The sequence below is a fragment of the Falco naumanni genome, chromosome 7, assembly GCF_017639655.2.
Source record: "Falco naumanni isolate bFalNau1 chromosome 7, bFalNau1.pat, whole genome shotgun sequence".
Classification (NCBI taxonomy): domain Eukaryota; kingdom Metazoa; phylum Chordata; class Aves; order Falconiformes; family Falconidae; genus Falco; species Falco naumanni.
Window position 1 is genome coordinate 70,922,387 of NC_054060.1, and position 15,330 is coordinate 70,937,716.

A 15,330-nucleotide genomic window follows, 5' to 3' on the forward strand; every position below is an offset into this window, starting at 1 on the left:
TTCACAAATAACACACGGAGCTCTTTGCTCTTCTTCATTGTGCCAGCTGCAAGGCTTGTGTCGCTGTTTTCTAAGAGATTCCATTACGTTTTCTTAAGATTCCCTCAAAAGCTGCTGTAAGACCTCAGTTTTAAACAAAACACAATTCTCTCTAGTGCTTTGATGCTCCCATCGCTCAGCTCTTTCCAAAGGGCTCAGGATGCCTCTCCCTTTGAAGCCATATGCTTCTAGATTTCACAGGTATGCCGCAGCATACCTCTGGACCAGCATCCTTCTACTGTGCCAGGGTCTCCGTTGCCCCCCTGGCTTCTGGAGCCTTAGAGAAGACCTGGCAGCCCCATAATGACAGAGCTGAGCTGCAAGGGATGATGCTCCCTGTGACTGGGAGCCCTGGCTCTCTCTGAAAACATTGCACAGTCTCTCCTGCTCCTACTGCAAAGGCTTTTAGTTTGTGCCCAGAAAGGATCTAATGTTACACAAAAGGGAGCTGGGAGTAACCTTCATCCTTTGCTTAGCCCTGTAGGCACCAAATTTTGTACCGAGAGTGCTATACTGATGCTGAGAAAGGAGAATACGCTGGGGTAAACCAGAGGGCACAACCATAGGGAAGTCTGGATGGCTCCTGGGGGAACCCTGCTGCAGGGACTTGCACAGGGAGCGAGGGACTGAGGGAGCTGCTGTACGCCCCAGTAAGCCGAAATCAAATCCTTTCCATTTTGACATATTTAGGACAGGGTACAAGAGGCACATTTTGTACGTGTTGAGAAATTCCCCACCTTTCTACTGGTGAGCATCGCAGAGGCTTGCGTATGCCCTGAGCTCCAGCACTACCAGCTCTCTCCCACAGTACCCCAGACCCCCTTCAAGAGCACCCCACAGATGGCAGCTCAGCATCCCACCACGTGCAAGCCGGGGTGCAGAGCCAGACCAGTGACACTGAGCAGGGACAGCCTCAGCCCAGCCGTCACCAGGTAAGTCCGGGCTCAAGCTGGAAAGCCAAGCCAGAGGGTGATGGGCTGGCACAGGCAGGGCTGCGGCGCAGCTTGAGCAGGGACCGGGGGCTGAGCTGCTCCTGCGGGCACAGTGGGGGAGGCAGCAGGCTAAAGTGGGGGCGCACAGAGGGCTGCAAAGGGCTGGCCGTGCCTGGCATGGATGCAAAGGAGCCAGCTGCCCACAAAGCCACACGAGACACACCTTGTCAACATGCCTAGCCATATGTTTGCCCAGGATTAGTGAATGTGCTGCCAGACCCAAAGCATCATAATTTTGCTAGCAGAAAACCACTCAATATTCTCTCTCACACAATTCACTCAATGCTACTTTATTAGCATGATGAGCCAAGCCAGGGCTGCCAGCTCGCAGCCATTTGATGCTCTACGCTGGTGAACAGGGACAATGCAGGCTGTCCTGGCTGCCCCTCCTGCAGGGCAGTGCCGCAGGGAAGAGCTTCACGGGGCTGCAGGTGGGAAAGCCTTTCCCAGTCCCTGCTGATGGCTCCTGGACCAGGTGCCCTCCCTCTCCCCAGCACAGGGCTGGGGGCAGCCCCGAGCCAGTAGCCGTGGCCCCGTGCTGCTGCCACCATGCCACCTGCCCTGGACCCCCGCAGCAAAGCCGGGGCCATCCCGGCTGCCACTGCTCCTGTTGTAATTCTGTCTCCTGATTTCTCCAGTACCAACATCGCTTTCCCTGGTGTTGCCATAACAACTGGCGTTAAGAGCTTGTTGACATTGCCCTGTTGTACTAATTGCACAATTTCCTGTCACTGTTACATGCCAGTTATTTCTTTCGAAGGGCTGAAATTGCTTTCGGCCACCTTGTCTGCTCCCTCGCTGCCTCCCTGGGCCTAGTTAGGGAGCTTGAGCGAGGGAGCAAATGAACCTGAAATGCCCCAGGGAAGCATCGTTTAACCTCGTCCAGAGCAGCCATGGGCTCTGTAGCTGAAGCACAGGTAGTTTCCAATATTTTGCCTACACTGATGCTTCCACCATTGTGCTGGCTGAGCACGACCTCTGCAGCAGAAGCAGGAAAATTTAGGAATGGGTGGCTGCCACGTGCAAAGCCTGGGACAGAGTTTGGGTAACACGCAATGGCCACCCCCTTCCCCTCCAGCATCGCTTCCCCAGGCTAGGGAACCCATCTCAGGGATGGGGGAAGAAGCGTGGAAGGGATGTGCCTTCATCAATGCCAGGGACAGCTATGCCATACTGCCCCATGCCCCTTCCCCTGGGAGCTCTGGCACACCCAGCAAGGAGCTGGAGGGGTCCCAGAGGTCCCCAGTCACGAGGAAGGGCTACCCTCTCCTGAACGGGGGTCCCTGGGCTCCTGGCTGGTCCCTGGGATGCTGTGGCATGAGGCTGATGGGCTGCCTCTGAGCTCAGGGGTTTTGCTCTGTGCTTTGACAAAGAGGAAATTATTAGGAGCATCGATTGCATTGATCCAGCCCAGTTTTCAAAGGATGCTTTGGTCACCTTGAGACACTCATCATCTCAGCCCACGGCAGCCAAGCCTCTCTCCAGCCAGAGCTCTTCTCGGTTGACCTCTGGTCTCACCCGGACCCCTAATTTCCTCGCCCCTGGTGGGTGCTGCAGGTTCCTGGAGACCCCTTGCAATCCTAGCCTAGGGTCTCTCACAGCAGCTTCATGGCTTGCAGCAGAGAGGTCAGCCCTGCTCCGACCACTGTGGGTGGAGGGGAGAAAGCATCTCAGCCCTGAAGGCTGGCTGGGAAAAGTGGGGAGCCTCCTTCCCAGCCCTGTATTCCTATCGGCCCCACAAACCCGGCTGTCACCTAGGGATGCTGGGTGAAAGGTGTGGGCAGGCTGGATGCAAGGGGAACTCCCAGTCACCACTGGGCACTCCTACACAAGCAGCAAGGCTGCCCTGTTGTGTTCCTTCGTAATTTATCACCAAGACACTCACTTTATAAATATTAAATGAAGGGCTCCATAAATTTTTAACACAGAAATAAAACGGCATTTGGTGGAGGAAAGAAAAAAACCCACCACTCCTCACCCCTTTCTGTTGTCCATCTTCCTTTCCCTGGCCTCGCCAATGGTGGAAAAAAAGCACTGCACTCAGTCCCATGGCTGCTCACGCGAGGATGGAGCTGATATTTCTGCAGGGTGCTCAAAGGCAGCTCCATCTGTGCAAGAGCACGTCACTAGCACGCCTGCCCAACTCGCCGGGCACCGAGCAGGTCACACTGCAGACCGTCGCACTCTTACATCATTAAATGTAATCATAAAATGCTGTGTCCTCAGCTAGTACCATCCAAAGTGACCTGGAGCCGCTGCCGTGTGACATCCATGCCCGGCACTAGCATTCAGTACTTGCTCCAAGGCATCTGGTGTATTTTGGATTCAAATTCAGTTTTGTATAGGACTAACCAGTCCCATAGAGGTGGCTGAGGCACACGTGTGGTGCGCAGGCACGACAGCAAGTCTCCAGAATTCTCTGAGAAGACCTTGGCAAGGGCTGCAAGTGGTCCTTGTGTATTTGGGGCAGCCCCAAGTCCCTCTCCAAGGGTTCTGAGAAGTGCCAAGATCCCTCCTGCTCCCCTGGGTCACACATCTCAAACCCAGCGAGATCAGCAGCAAGCATCACTGTGGGTTCCACACCTCAGCAATGGCCACCGTCCTGGTGCCCCAAGACCCAAGCAGGGCCCAGCACACCCAACAGCAGTGACCCTGTGAGCCACCTGCACCATCAGCGGTGTCGGTAGCAGGGGACACGCCACCATTCCCTGGCACACAGGCCACCGTGTCACTGCCTGTGATCATTTGTGATTGCCCACTCAAGCTAGGGCTTGCTGCTGGTGTGCTCTTCCCCTCGTCGTGGCTTTCTGCTGGGCCTCCCCATTCCTGGTGCTCTGGACATGGAGGAGGAGGAGGAGCCCGCCACTGGCCGCAGCCCTGGAGGCCAGGTGGCATTGATTTGGGGCTGGCTGGTGTATTGGGTTTGCGTGGCCAGGTCAAACCACCGCAGCCAGGCAGGCGCTTTGAACACATGGCTTTGCAGGGGCTGCTAACGAGGGGCACAGCGCTGCGAGCACAGCCGGCACACCCCTGGGAGCTGCAGAAACACACTCATCCCTCACTGTCAGCCTGCTGCAATGAAGAGCACGGATGAATCATTACGACAAGTGCTACTACAGCCCAAGTGCAAATCAGGGAAGATTGGACCTTTGGCAAATAATAGCTCTTTGCTCAAGTGTGCTACTCTTCTGTATTCGACTGTGGCTGCTTGTGCTAACCCCATTGCAGGGGATGCAACTCCTTGGGGTCCCACACACATGCCTCTGCAGTCCAGCTGCAGCCCCCTCATCCCCGACGGACGGCAAAGGAGTGGCCAGTGGTCAAAGCGCCCCCGAAGATAGTTACATCCCATCAGGCGCTGCAGTATCTCAGCATCGCTATGCCGCTTACCTAGCAGAAAACAGAACGTGGCTAGAAAAGCCCGATGCCAGATTACACTGCGCCTATTGTTCTCCCCGCACCCTCCGCGGGACCCGCTTTCTCCCCTCACAGCTCTCTGTGAAGTGCAAATGCCAGCAAATCCCTGTTCCTGCAGTCATTAACGGCACAGAGGAGAAAAAAAAAAATGTCAGCAGCTTTCTGATCAGAGTGGCTCAGGTGGACATTGCCTGGACTCCCCTCAGCCAAATGGGGACAAAGAGGAATCCCACTGAGCTTTTTCTTTCCTGATGAGTGCCCCAAGAGTCATCTTGATTCTTACACTGCAGAGAGGCCCTAACTTTGCAGCCAGCATACTTGTAAGAGTGCATTGCTGCTTCGGTGAACTCCAGCTTTCTGGCAAGATTTTGTTGTTTCTCTGCACATGAGAAACAGAGTCAATGCCTACAATGCTGTGTGGATGCAATAGGTTTAATTGCCCCAGAGCCCCTGCTAAGCAAGGTTTGCCTGCTGCAGTCAAGATTCGGGGAAGCCTCTAAAGCAGGAACAATGCTGCACGGTGCCTGGACACCTTCATAGCTGAACTAGCACCCTGCATCTGCCAGCCTCCCTGGCCAAGCCTCCCCACATCACGGCTCCTTGGCTGCCCAGAGCATCATCCCCGTGGCAGGGGCCAGCAGGGCGGACAAGGAAGCAGGTTATGCTGGGTGGTGATGTCTCCCAGCCCAGCAGGTTGAGGAAGGCTCCCAAGCTCCCAGCTGCCAATCCACAAAACAGAGCCAGGCATTAAACAAAACAAAAACTCATGAAAGTGATTTTAAAAATAATAATGGCGACACGAGTTATTACAATCTGCACTCAGCTGGGCGTGGGGCTTATTGAGTATTTTCCTGGCTTTTCATCAGACTGTGGGATTGCCCCAGACACCGGGGCAGGGTGTATGACAAGGAGAGACAACGATCAATTTTTAATATTGCATATTTAAGCAGGCTTGGGCTCCAATCCATCATATCCCCTGGCTTTCCCTAAAATTAATCTTCAATAGCTTATCGAGAACTTCAGAAAATTAATATCCTAGCATCTCACCTTAGGGGAACAGCACTTTCTCTGGCTGAATATGCAAGCAAGAGCAAAGAGTGAGAGATGAAGTGGCTCCCTGAAAAACTTCAAGTTCAAAAGATGGTTTCAGCAGAGCCACCCACCACCTCCGCAGGGTTCCAGCTCTGAGGACGCTGCCGGAGAGCTGTGGAGCAGCACTGCAGGAGAAGCTGGTGGGAAAGCGCGCCTGGGGAGCTGCACAGAGCCTGCGGCCCCGTCTCCTCTATGGCTCACTCCCACCAAGGATGGGACACAGGGTGATGGGCAGTGCAGAAAAGACACTGCCCTTCCCAGGCAGCTGGGGACACTTCATCTTGCAGCTTCCTATCCGAGCCCAGAGTGATTGAATCTGCCTTCAGCGTCAGCCCAGGGAAGCGTGAAGAGGAACAGGAACAGGTTGTTTCCCTGTTGTCTGGCTCCAAGGAGCTGAACATCTGCACTCTCACACCCAAATTCAGCAGGGGGTAAAGGCTCCCACGGGGAACCTGCGGGGCACGGCAGCATCCAAGCCCTACCAGCCTGCTGCGGGGGGACGGTGGGAAGCCGACAAGGGAGCTCAGGCTGTCAGCCAGGCACAGCTCACATCCCCAGAAGACCACACTGCTTGACTGCGTGCCTCCCAGGAACTTGTTCACAAACGAATAGCTTTTCCAGCCACAAAGGAGGATCGGAGTCCTCTGCGGGCTGGCATCAGCCCAGCAAGCCATGGCAAGTCACCAGGACATGTGGCCAGCACCCCCTGGCCGAGCTAATGCAGATCCCTTGCAAAGGGACAACCCAGCCCTGAGCAAGGCTCTGAGTGGAGTCATCCTCCTGTACCTGCGCCCTCAGGGTTGACACTTCCAACACTGCTCCCCTGGAAAAACAAACGCGTGTGCGCAAGCACCAGCAGGAACGGCAAGGGCGGGCTGGAGGGATGGGTGTCTGCGGTTAAGCAGGGCAAGGAGGACACAGCCCAGGCGGCCGTGCTCCGCTCTTGCCCTAGGATGGGTGACCAGCTCGCTAGCGAGGACAGCGGCAGCGGGGCTGCAGCACAGCACAGCATGGATGCTTTCCTTTTGTCCTACAGGAAGGTAAAAACAAAAGATCGCTCCAACCAAAGGTCTATCTGAAAACTGGCTTCTATCACTTGCCCAGAAGAGCCCCGGCACACAGCAAGGGCTCAGCAACCGGCACCCCCTCTCCTCCACGTACACCCCACGTTGACCCTGGACACGGCTCTCAGCATCCACGAGGCGGAGAGGCTGAGCACAGCAAATCAACCTGCTGAGAGATTTTGTACCATAAACCCACTGTCCTTCCCATCAGATCTCGCAATTTGATAACCCAGATTTCCTCCCAGCCATCTCCCTCGCGCTGCTGTCGGGGTGCCTCCCCGCACGCCAGCCTCCTCCCCGAAAGCTGGGCCACCAAGGGAGGCCGGCTCTGCTCTCCCCCTCCCCGCCATGCCTATCACAGCCACCCCTTCCCCAAAGCAGAGCAAGGCTTGCAGAACTGGCCTCTAGCTCGCGCGGCCAGAAAATGTGGCTGGGGGCTGGACCCCCCTTCCCTGCCCACTCCTCGCGTCTGGGCAGCGGAGGGAGGGTCTGTCAGCCAGAGGGGAGGAAGGAGAGCTATGAAGAGGCCACACAGGGAGAAAGAGAATATTTCAGTGCCAGATCCATGTCAGGCAGGAATGGGGGAGGCAAGAGGGGCAGACAAAGAGCTGAGGGCCCCGGGGATGCCCCAAGCCGCTTCACAGGAGTCTTCACCAGATTCCCCATTAAACAGGCTCCGTGGCAATAGGATTAAGGGGTCAGGGAGCATGGGACCACATCTGAGACTGGATTATCTGGAAGAGAATTAAATGGAGATTATCTCCAGCCTAGCACGCACTGCCAGTGCCAGGTCACCGTGCTTGTTAAATCTCCCTCTCCAGCAGCCCCCCACAGCGCTGGCAGCCCAGGACCCCATCACCACAAGGGCTAGATTGAAAGATCCTCCATGTCTCTCAGCTTGGCCCCATATGGGGAACCCAAGGGGCTACAAGCTGCTCATTTGTGATTCCCTACGTCAGAGCAGGGCTGGAAGGATTCGTTATCAATAATTAAACACCCACAGAGCATAGGCAGAGGAGGGCTGCAGCATCCCGCGGGAGCCGGGGCATCCCAGGAGAATCATGGGATGAAGCTTCATCATGGGATGAAGCATGTCCTGGAAGATGCCAGTGCTGAGCACGTGGCCAGCGAGCCATGCCGTGGGGGGACATGGGGAGAGCTGCCTGGGGACAGGATGCCCCAAGGACACAGATGCAGGGCTGGGATGCAGAGAGGCTTTTCCAGGGCGGCAGGGGCATGGCCAAGTCCAGGGATGGCTGGGAGAGGAGTCTGCCAGGCTGGCACCTGGCTCCATGGGGAATGTGCCCTGGGTGGCAGAGCACAGTCCAGCCAGATGCAGATTCCTCCATCCTGCTGCATTTCTTGGCTTTGTTCTCCCATTTCCCAAGAGGAAACTGTGACTCAAGGAGACGCAGCTGACCGCCCCGCTCCCCGCAGAGCAAACTGCCTCCACCTCATGCCAGCAGCTCCCTGAAAGGAGTGATCACATATCTCTGTAAAGAGGGCACTTCTAATATGCTCATCTTCCCCAGAACCTCTTGACTGCACTCTACAAGCACTAATTAATTAAGCCATATACCTGGAGGTGCAGTGGGATTGGTGTCTGCCTGCTATGGCAGGGAAATCCTGATGGGGTTACAGCAGAAAGGGTTTGACCGCAGAGTAAATCACTGCCAGAGCCCAGAACAGGCTCCAGGCTCCTGCAGCTCGGTGGCAGCGCATGGGGGTACTCCCAAATGGGGAAATCAAAACTTCACCTGGCAACAAGAAATTACAGCAGGTAACAAGAAAGAAAGGAAAAAAAAAAAAAAGCCAAAATGGATTTCTGGAGAGCAGATGGCTAAAGGTGTAAAAACAAAAAAACAACAAGAAGAAAACCTTCCCCTCCAAAAAACAAACAACAGATAGTTGGTAGCAAATGTTACACTGACAGTAAAAATGAAGCCTCCAGGGGTAATTTGGGGAATTACAGATCAGTAAATTGCACATCTGTGTGCACCAAATTGATTGGAATGATAATTAAAACCAGAACTTCTCATAATACAGCCCAGTGTGCGTGCCTCGGAGGAAGACCATGCCTCACTAATTTCCCAGATTCCCATGAATGTATCAGCCCAACAGCGGATGCAGAACAACGAAGTGGCTATTTATTTAGAGCTCCTCTGACAAGGATTGTCCAGACAGCTGCTAAAAAGGCTAATTAGCCAGGGGGCAAAGGCACCATCTTTTCCAGCATGGGAAACTGGCAAGGGGTCCCAAAGCAGAGAGGGTAAATACTTGGGGTTTATAATGGCAAAAGATTAGCGGTGAAGTCGGGACGCGTGCTAGGCTTCCTGCTGTGCCAGGGCTTACTGATGCTCTGGACAGAGGAGCAGAGGCAGGAGACAGGAGCAAGTGCAAACTTCTTCAGGTGATTCATGAGCACAGGAGGCAGCCAGGAGCTTCAGGGAGTCCTGAAGGTACTGTGTGGATAGGTACCATAGTGACAAATGGCACCGGTGCTGATAAATGCAAAGAAATGAGCTCTGCAGCATAAAACTTGCAGGTTTGGTAAGGCTGGGAGGGTTTGTGTCCCATCCCCGGGGGGGGGGGGGGGGGGGGGGGGGCTGCCCTGGGACCCGCTCAGCCCACCCTGGCTGCTGAAGGTGCAGCAGCAGCTGGTGAGTCTTGGCGCAGCCAAGGCAGGTCGGGCGATACACAGCGAGCAGCACGGGGACGGGCACCGAAAGGAGCAGGGAGCCTGAGGGATGAGGACCCCAACTGTCAGGGAGGGGAAGCATGAGGCAGACTTACAAACTAACAACTGGCAGAAAGACAACAGGAAAACCCAGTTTTCCCTGTTACCTAGCAGAAGAGCAGGAGGCTGGTCAGTGAAACACAGGGATGAGGCAGGAAAAATGTGACTTCACCTGACGTGAGACTAAACAAGGGTGGTTTTTCCCCAGGAGATAGTTGTCTGAGGCCAGAAACCCAGAGAGATTCAATGCTGAATTAGGTGTACACACGGATATCAACAAACCCCAGAGCATTGCTACTACAGGTGACATTCTGTGACGGGGATGGGAAGCCTCATGCCTGGGGCTCCGGCTGCCCCGTCCCTGCCAGGTCCCCAGGGGCCGGTCCCGCCATGGTCACACTGCCAGCCTCACACCACCTTACTCTGCACCAGGCGCTGCTGGGGGGGGCTGCATCAACCCAGCGGCAATGAGGCAGCTCCTACCTGTCCAAACCTTGCTCGCAAGAGTTGATATTGCTCTGCTGAGTGGGATGGTGAATGTCCAGCAGGAGGGTGGCACAAGGAAAGCTTTCAGGAACACAAACTCTCCTCCCTGGCACCCTACACCTGCAAACTTTTGACAGTCTTAAGGCTTCTCAGCGCAGAGCATCCCGTAACTGCCCTCAACCTGGCCCACCTGGAACATCCTCCATCTGCACCAGGAAGAAACCTCCCCACGTGAGAGGGCAGGCAGCTGGCCGCAGCCTCGTGCCCGCTGAAAAGGCCGGCAGCTTCGCCCAACGGGACAAAACCTTCGAGCGGAGACAAAATAGGAAGCGGAAAAGCCTTAAGGAAACGCTGATCCGGAGGCTCCTGGGGCTGCTCCAGCCCCAGCCAGCTCACACGCAGCCCTGACCGCTTGCTGTGCCGGTGCTCCCCAGCTGGCCCCTGCACCCCCCAGCCCGATCTGCTGCTCTCCTGGTTTTTCTCCCCCCTGCCGAGCCCCCCAGGAGGTGGTCTTGCTCGGGCACATGGGGGATTTTTGCTGCCAACAAACAGATTCTGCGTTAAGCGAGTGAACCCTGCCATCGCCCTGCGGGGGGTGAAAGCCAGGCTCAGAGAAGGGCTTGCAGGGGCCAGGGGGGAGTGCATCAGCCCTTGGCACCTTCCCCCTCTCCTTGAGAAAGGTTGAAGGGCTCCTGGCATTGCTTTTTGGCTCCTACCAGTCGCAAAGTTATTTCCCATTGCAGCAAACAGGCTCAGCTTTCCTCTTTCCCCAAGCCTGGTGATGCCAACGCCATGGCTCACCTTGCCAGACACAGTACAGGACGCAGGTTACTACACTGGGAATACACTCCTCCAGCCTCCCAGTGTTCTTTTCACATTCACTTTTAATCAAAGGAAGAAAGGCTCCGCTTGTGCCCCAGAACCATGGCCCTTGCGCATCTGTCTCTGTATCTTTTAATAGAGAAGAAACTCTTCCTCTCCACTCCCTTCCCAACTTCTCTCTCCCAGATCCATCATCATTAGCAACTATAAACGTCAGAGCTGCAGCCATTAGGCTGCTATTCCTAGATAAATAATGCTTTTCATATTTAATTTACAAGTGGTTGCAGAGCCTCTTTGGGGTGCACGGGGTTAATTAAGAGCTGAATTAGATGGAAATGCTTCTCTCCCAAGGAAACTCAATTAAACTGTTCTGGCAAAAACTCAAGGATGGGTCAGGATTTCTCCCCAAACAGCGACACTGTGCCAGCCACCCTGACTGCTGCCTCCCCTCTGCCTGGGGAAGGAGCCCCTTCTCCCACCTAACGCCACGCACGTGTGCCAGCGCTGCTGGTGGGCACAGCTGCTGCCCCTGACCCCGCAGGAAGGGAACGGGGCACCAGAGGCAAATAGGAGGCGGTGAGGATGGACAGGACTAAGGAGCACCCAGCACCTGTGTGGGACACGCTGCAACAGCTCCTCCTTTTGAGTTTGAATATTGAGAGTCCCTGGGTTTCGGTCAGACATGCCAGCGATGATGCTCACGGTTAATCCTTCCTCCTGCTGCACAAACAAGTTGCCAAATGCTCCTCAGGAAAGCAATCTCTGAAACAGGAGGTGTACCAAGACCTCGCTAGGCAAGTGAAGGAAGATGCTGGCCGCCTCCTCCCAGACATCTGCTCACCAAAGTAACATGTGCTGTGAATCACAAACTACCAAGGCCCCATGCAAGCTATACATCCTTCCTGTGGTGGTGGATGGACAGCAGCTCCTCCCCCCCAAACAAGAAGAAAGCCATGGGCAGAGCAGCATCGCTGGAAGAAACAGGACAAAAAATAAAAAAAAAAAAATTCTCTAGAGAAGGAAGTGAGACCTTTCAGGATGACAGGAAAGTTTGTTTACATGGACTTTTTGCTTTGATCCCAGCCAAATGAGGAAGGCAGTGCATCAGGGAGCACATGTCTGGCTCACTGGAGAGGATGAAAATGCTGTAATTGAAGTGCTCAATGTCCATACACAACATCTTATAGAGGCCTGTCTACCCAAGGAAGCATTTGGTAGCCCCAAGCAACAGCTCTTTAAACTCATTTAAACCAACTTTTACCCTTCTGCACATGTCCTTTCAACAGCCAAATCCGAGAGGTAAATGGTCTGGTGGCACCTCCGTACCACCCTGCCCTCAGTGGCTTCAGCTTCAAGGAGGCAGGGGTCAGGTACCAGAAGCTTCCCTTTTCATCAGGTGCGTGATCTTAGGGAGCTGCATGTCCTGCAGCTCCTTCTCTGGCTCCATCCCCGTGAGATGCTGGTGGGAGCCCCACCTGAAAGCGATTCAGCTCTTCCTTCAACTCTCACAGCTTTAGGAAGATGAACACCACGTCATCCTTTCTAATATCAGCCTCAACGTTCAACATGATTACCTGCCGTGTTCACTCAGCACTTGAACATTCAGACCTATCAATGTAATCTTAATTGTGCCCTTAATTTGGGTTGTTCCACCTCTAACTGGCTCAGAGGAATCTGGTAGTAAATTTGTCCTGCAACATGCTCGACTTCAGCGTACGTTTGCTTGCTTGGCCTTTGTATAAGATTTGCGAGGCAGAGCACTGCAATCAGTTTATTCTGTCGACTGGCAGCATGGATAATGAACTCGGGCAGCAGAAGTCCCTTTGGTAACGTGCTCTGCTACCAAACCAGAGCTCCTGTGCTCCGTAAAGCCTGCCCCATCCTTCCCCTGCCATGGAGGGGCTCGGGCAGATGCCTGCTGGCAAGCCAGGCAGCATTTCCTCAGCTGAGGGAGTGCGTGTAATTCTGTTCAGATATGGTTATTTCCACCAAAAGCATTTCCAAGTGTGGCTGGACGGGGAGGAAGAAAGCCAGGCATTAGCTACACCTCTACCGACTAATTTTCCCCCCTTGGTCTTTTGGCTTGTTTGCCGCTTAGCTGCACGCAGTCCCTCACAGTATGTCTCAGCACCTGACATGCCCGGTCTGACTGGGAGGATGACAAGGGAGAAAAATCAGGCTCTAGAAATTCTTTCAGCTCCTTCATCCAGAGGCTGCAAATCCTCCTCTCCTTGAGGCCGCCTAGGCGAGGTTACCCACGCAAACGCAGCCTGTGCAGGAGCAGGAAGAGCTGACAGAAAGCCAGAGCAAAGCAGAAGAGATCCTGGGCATCACATTCCTCATCCCAGGACTCTGCAAAGCCCATACAACAGGGAAATGCCCTTTGGCTGTGGGCAAGCAGCCGGGCTAAACCCAGCACCCAAACCGAGCCTCTTGCTGACAAGGAGCCCCAGGAGCCTGGCAAGGACAGGCTCCCGGTAAGCATGCTGCAGCTGGGCTTGTGGGGAGAGCCAAGGATGCCCTGGCATGCCGTCTCCCCCATTCCCTGCAAAATTATTATATTTAATTAGAAAAAAAATCAAGGAAAAAAAAAAAAAAAAAAAGACGAGTGCATGTGTAGGAGTAAACCATTACCCAGGTAGCTGATTTCCTCCGTGCGGGAGACAGAAGCAAAGGAACATTTAATTCTGCTGGTTGAGCATGGCCAAATTGAGATCTACAGGGACTTCTCTGTGCAAATGCCGTACGACGACAAACAGCCTGGGTAACAGGATAAGCTTTATCTGAACAATCAGCCACTTCAGCGCAGCTTCCAGGGCCACCGGCACCGGCCAGCGCGGGGTCAGCTGGGGACAGCCCCTCCAGCCTGGCAGCAGTGTGGAGACAAGGAGCTGCTGCAGAGCAGCCTGGGATGTTGCTGGATTCGGGCAACTTAGCCAAACCCCCCTGGTGAGCTGCCCCTTCGCCCAGAAACCACCGTTACCCAACCCGCTTGGCAAAGCCCTCCTGAGGCCAGCCCAGGGCAGGAGGGGCAGCTGCCCGCTCCCTGCCCACCACCCAGCCACACGCCACCGCCGCACGGGTACCCCCCGCAGAGCACACAGGGCTTTCCGCCTCCACTGCCCGCAGCACCCCTGCCTGCACCCTGCCTGCCTTCCCAGAGCTCTGGTGAGCGCGGGGATATTAATGATGCTGCCTTTTGATATGCAAACGGAGTGCTCATTATGCCTCTCGCCCCACATCCTCTGAGCTGTTAATTAAAGAGTGTGCAGCAGGCAGAAAATTATCATCGTCGCCTGTAAAATAAACCAAGAGCGCTCGGCTGGCTGCACCCCACTCCCCCCAGCATACGCAGCCAGCCCCGGCAGCGGGGGGACGGAGGGACAGACAGACCCACGCAGCCAGGGCGGCCGAACCCCACGGCTCCTGGGACCGGCAGCGTGGGAAGCAGCAGCCAGGCCACGGTGCCCGCATTGGACCTGGTTGGGCCGAGGGCAGCCGTGGCACACGGGACACACGCAGCTCCCAGAAGCACCGGTGGCACCTGCCAGCAGCACGCTGCCCTTAGCCCTGCCTCTCCCGGGCTGCAGGCGAGCATGAGAGGTCCCTTTTCATCAGCCCAGGAACGGGTGGCTTCCCCCCTCCCCAGCCCACGCCTGGACACTCGCCACTGGAAGGGGAGTGGGTTATTTCAGTGCTGACCTTCACGGTGCCTCTGCTTCCCAGGGGATACCTGGATCCACCAGAGCGCTTCGCAGTGAGGATAGTGACGGCCAGGAGCCCTGGGTGCCAAACCCTGGGGAGCTGGGGCTGCAGCCCGGAGCCAAGGCTAGCAGGGCTGGTGGGGGAAACAAGCTGGTGCTTTTGACTTTGATAAGCCTTCTGGGGAGGGAGGGGCAAGCTGAACTGGAGCCAGGTGGGGAAGGATGCCCTGACTGCTTGCAGAAGAGGGACTCCTCTCCCACTGCTGCCCCGCTGAGGGAAGGGGCTCCCCCCGGCCCCCCACCTCAAGCACCTCTCGCCCTGCTCCGGAATCTTGCCTTGCAAACAGCTTTTGGGGCTCCGGATCCAGCCCTTGCAGAACGAAGCAGGTGCCTGCAGCAACCACCACAGATCAAAGGGAAGGGTGGGAGTCAGAGCCCACAATTTCTTTCTGCTCCAGCTAAATGAGGAATCAAATTAACCTGTTAGTGGGCTGAGCGGAGGCTGCCGACCCACTTTCCCTCTCAGGTGGGTTTGTGTTTAACCCCAGAGTGCACTGGCTCCCTGCTGCTGCCTCCTCCCAGTTTGCTGGACCAAAACCTCAGCAGTGGCTCTCTAGCAGAGGATGCTGCTCCCAACTCCAGGTCCTAGCACACAGCTTTCCTCCCTCCCCACCGAATAAGAGCAGTTTGCTCTCAAGTGGGTTTAGGTACATTTTGGATGTCCCCTGTCCCTCCACAGGTCCCCCGCGGCTGAGACAGGAGCTGCCTGGAGACGCAGCACAGCCCTTAGCTAGAAGGGCACTTGGGTTTTTTCCCCCCGTGCCGTTTTTTGGGATGCAGCCTGCATTTGTCTCTGCTGTTGAGAAGTGGGAATTGCTAGAGAAATGAGACTCTCCCACTCACTCCTCTCACGGAGCCGGTTAGAAATGACAGGAGCTGCAGGTGCACTGTGGACGGTAATGGACTCGCTGTCTCTC

The 15,330-nt window shown here is 55.4% G+C and overlaps 1 long non-coding RNA gene across 1 annotated transcript in view; it reads right to left on the reverse strand.

The window, feature by feature from the left end:
- Positions 1–14,476, reverse strand: part of LOC121091888 — a 35,762-nt gene extending 21,286 nt beyond the window's left edge. The window contains exon 1 of the long non-coding RNA XR_005829073.1: positions 14,352–14,476. This is a non-coding gene — a long non-coding RNA (uncharacterized LOC121091888). The remainder of the gene's footprint in view (positions 1–14,351) is intronic.
- Between the last annotated feature and the right edge of the window lie 854 nt (positions 14,477–15,330).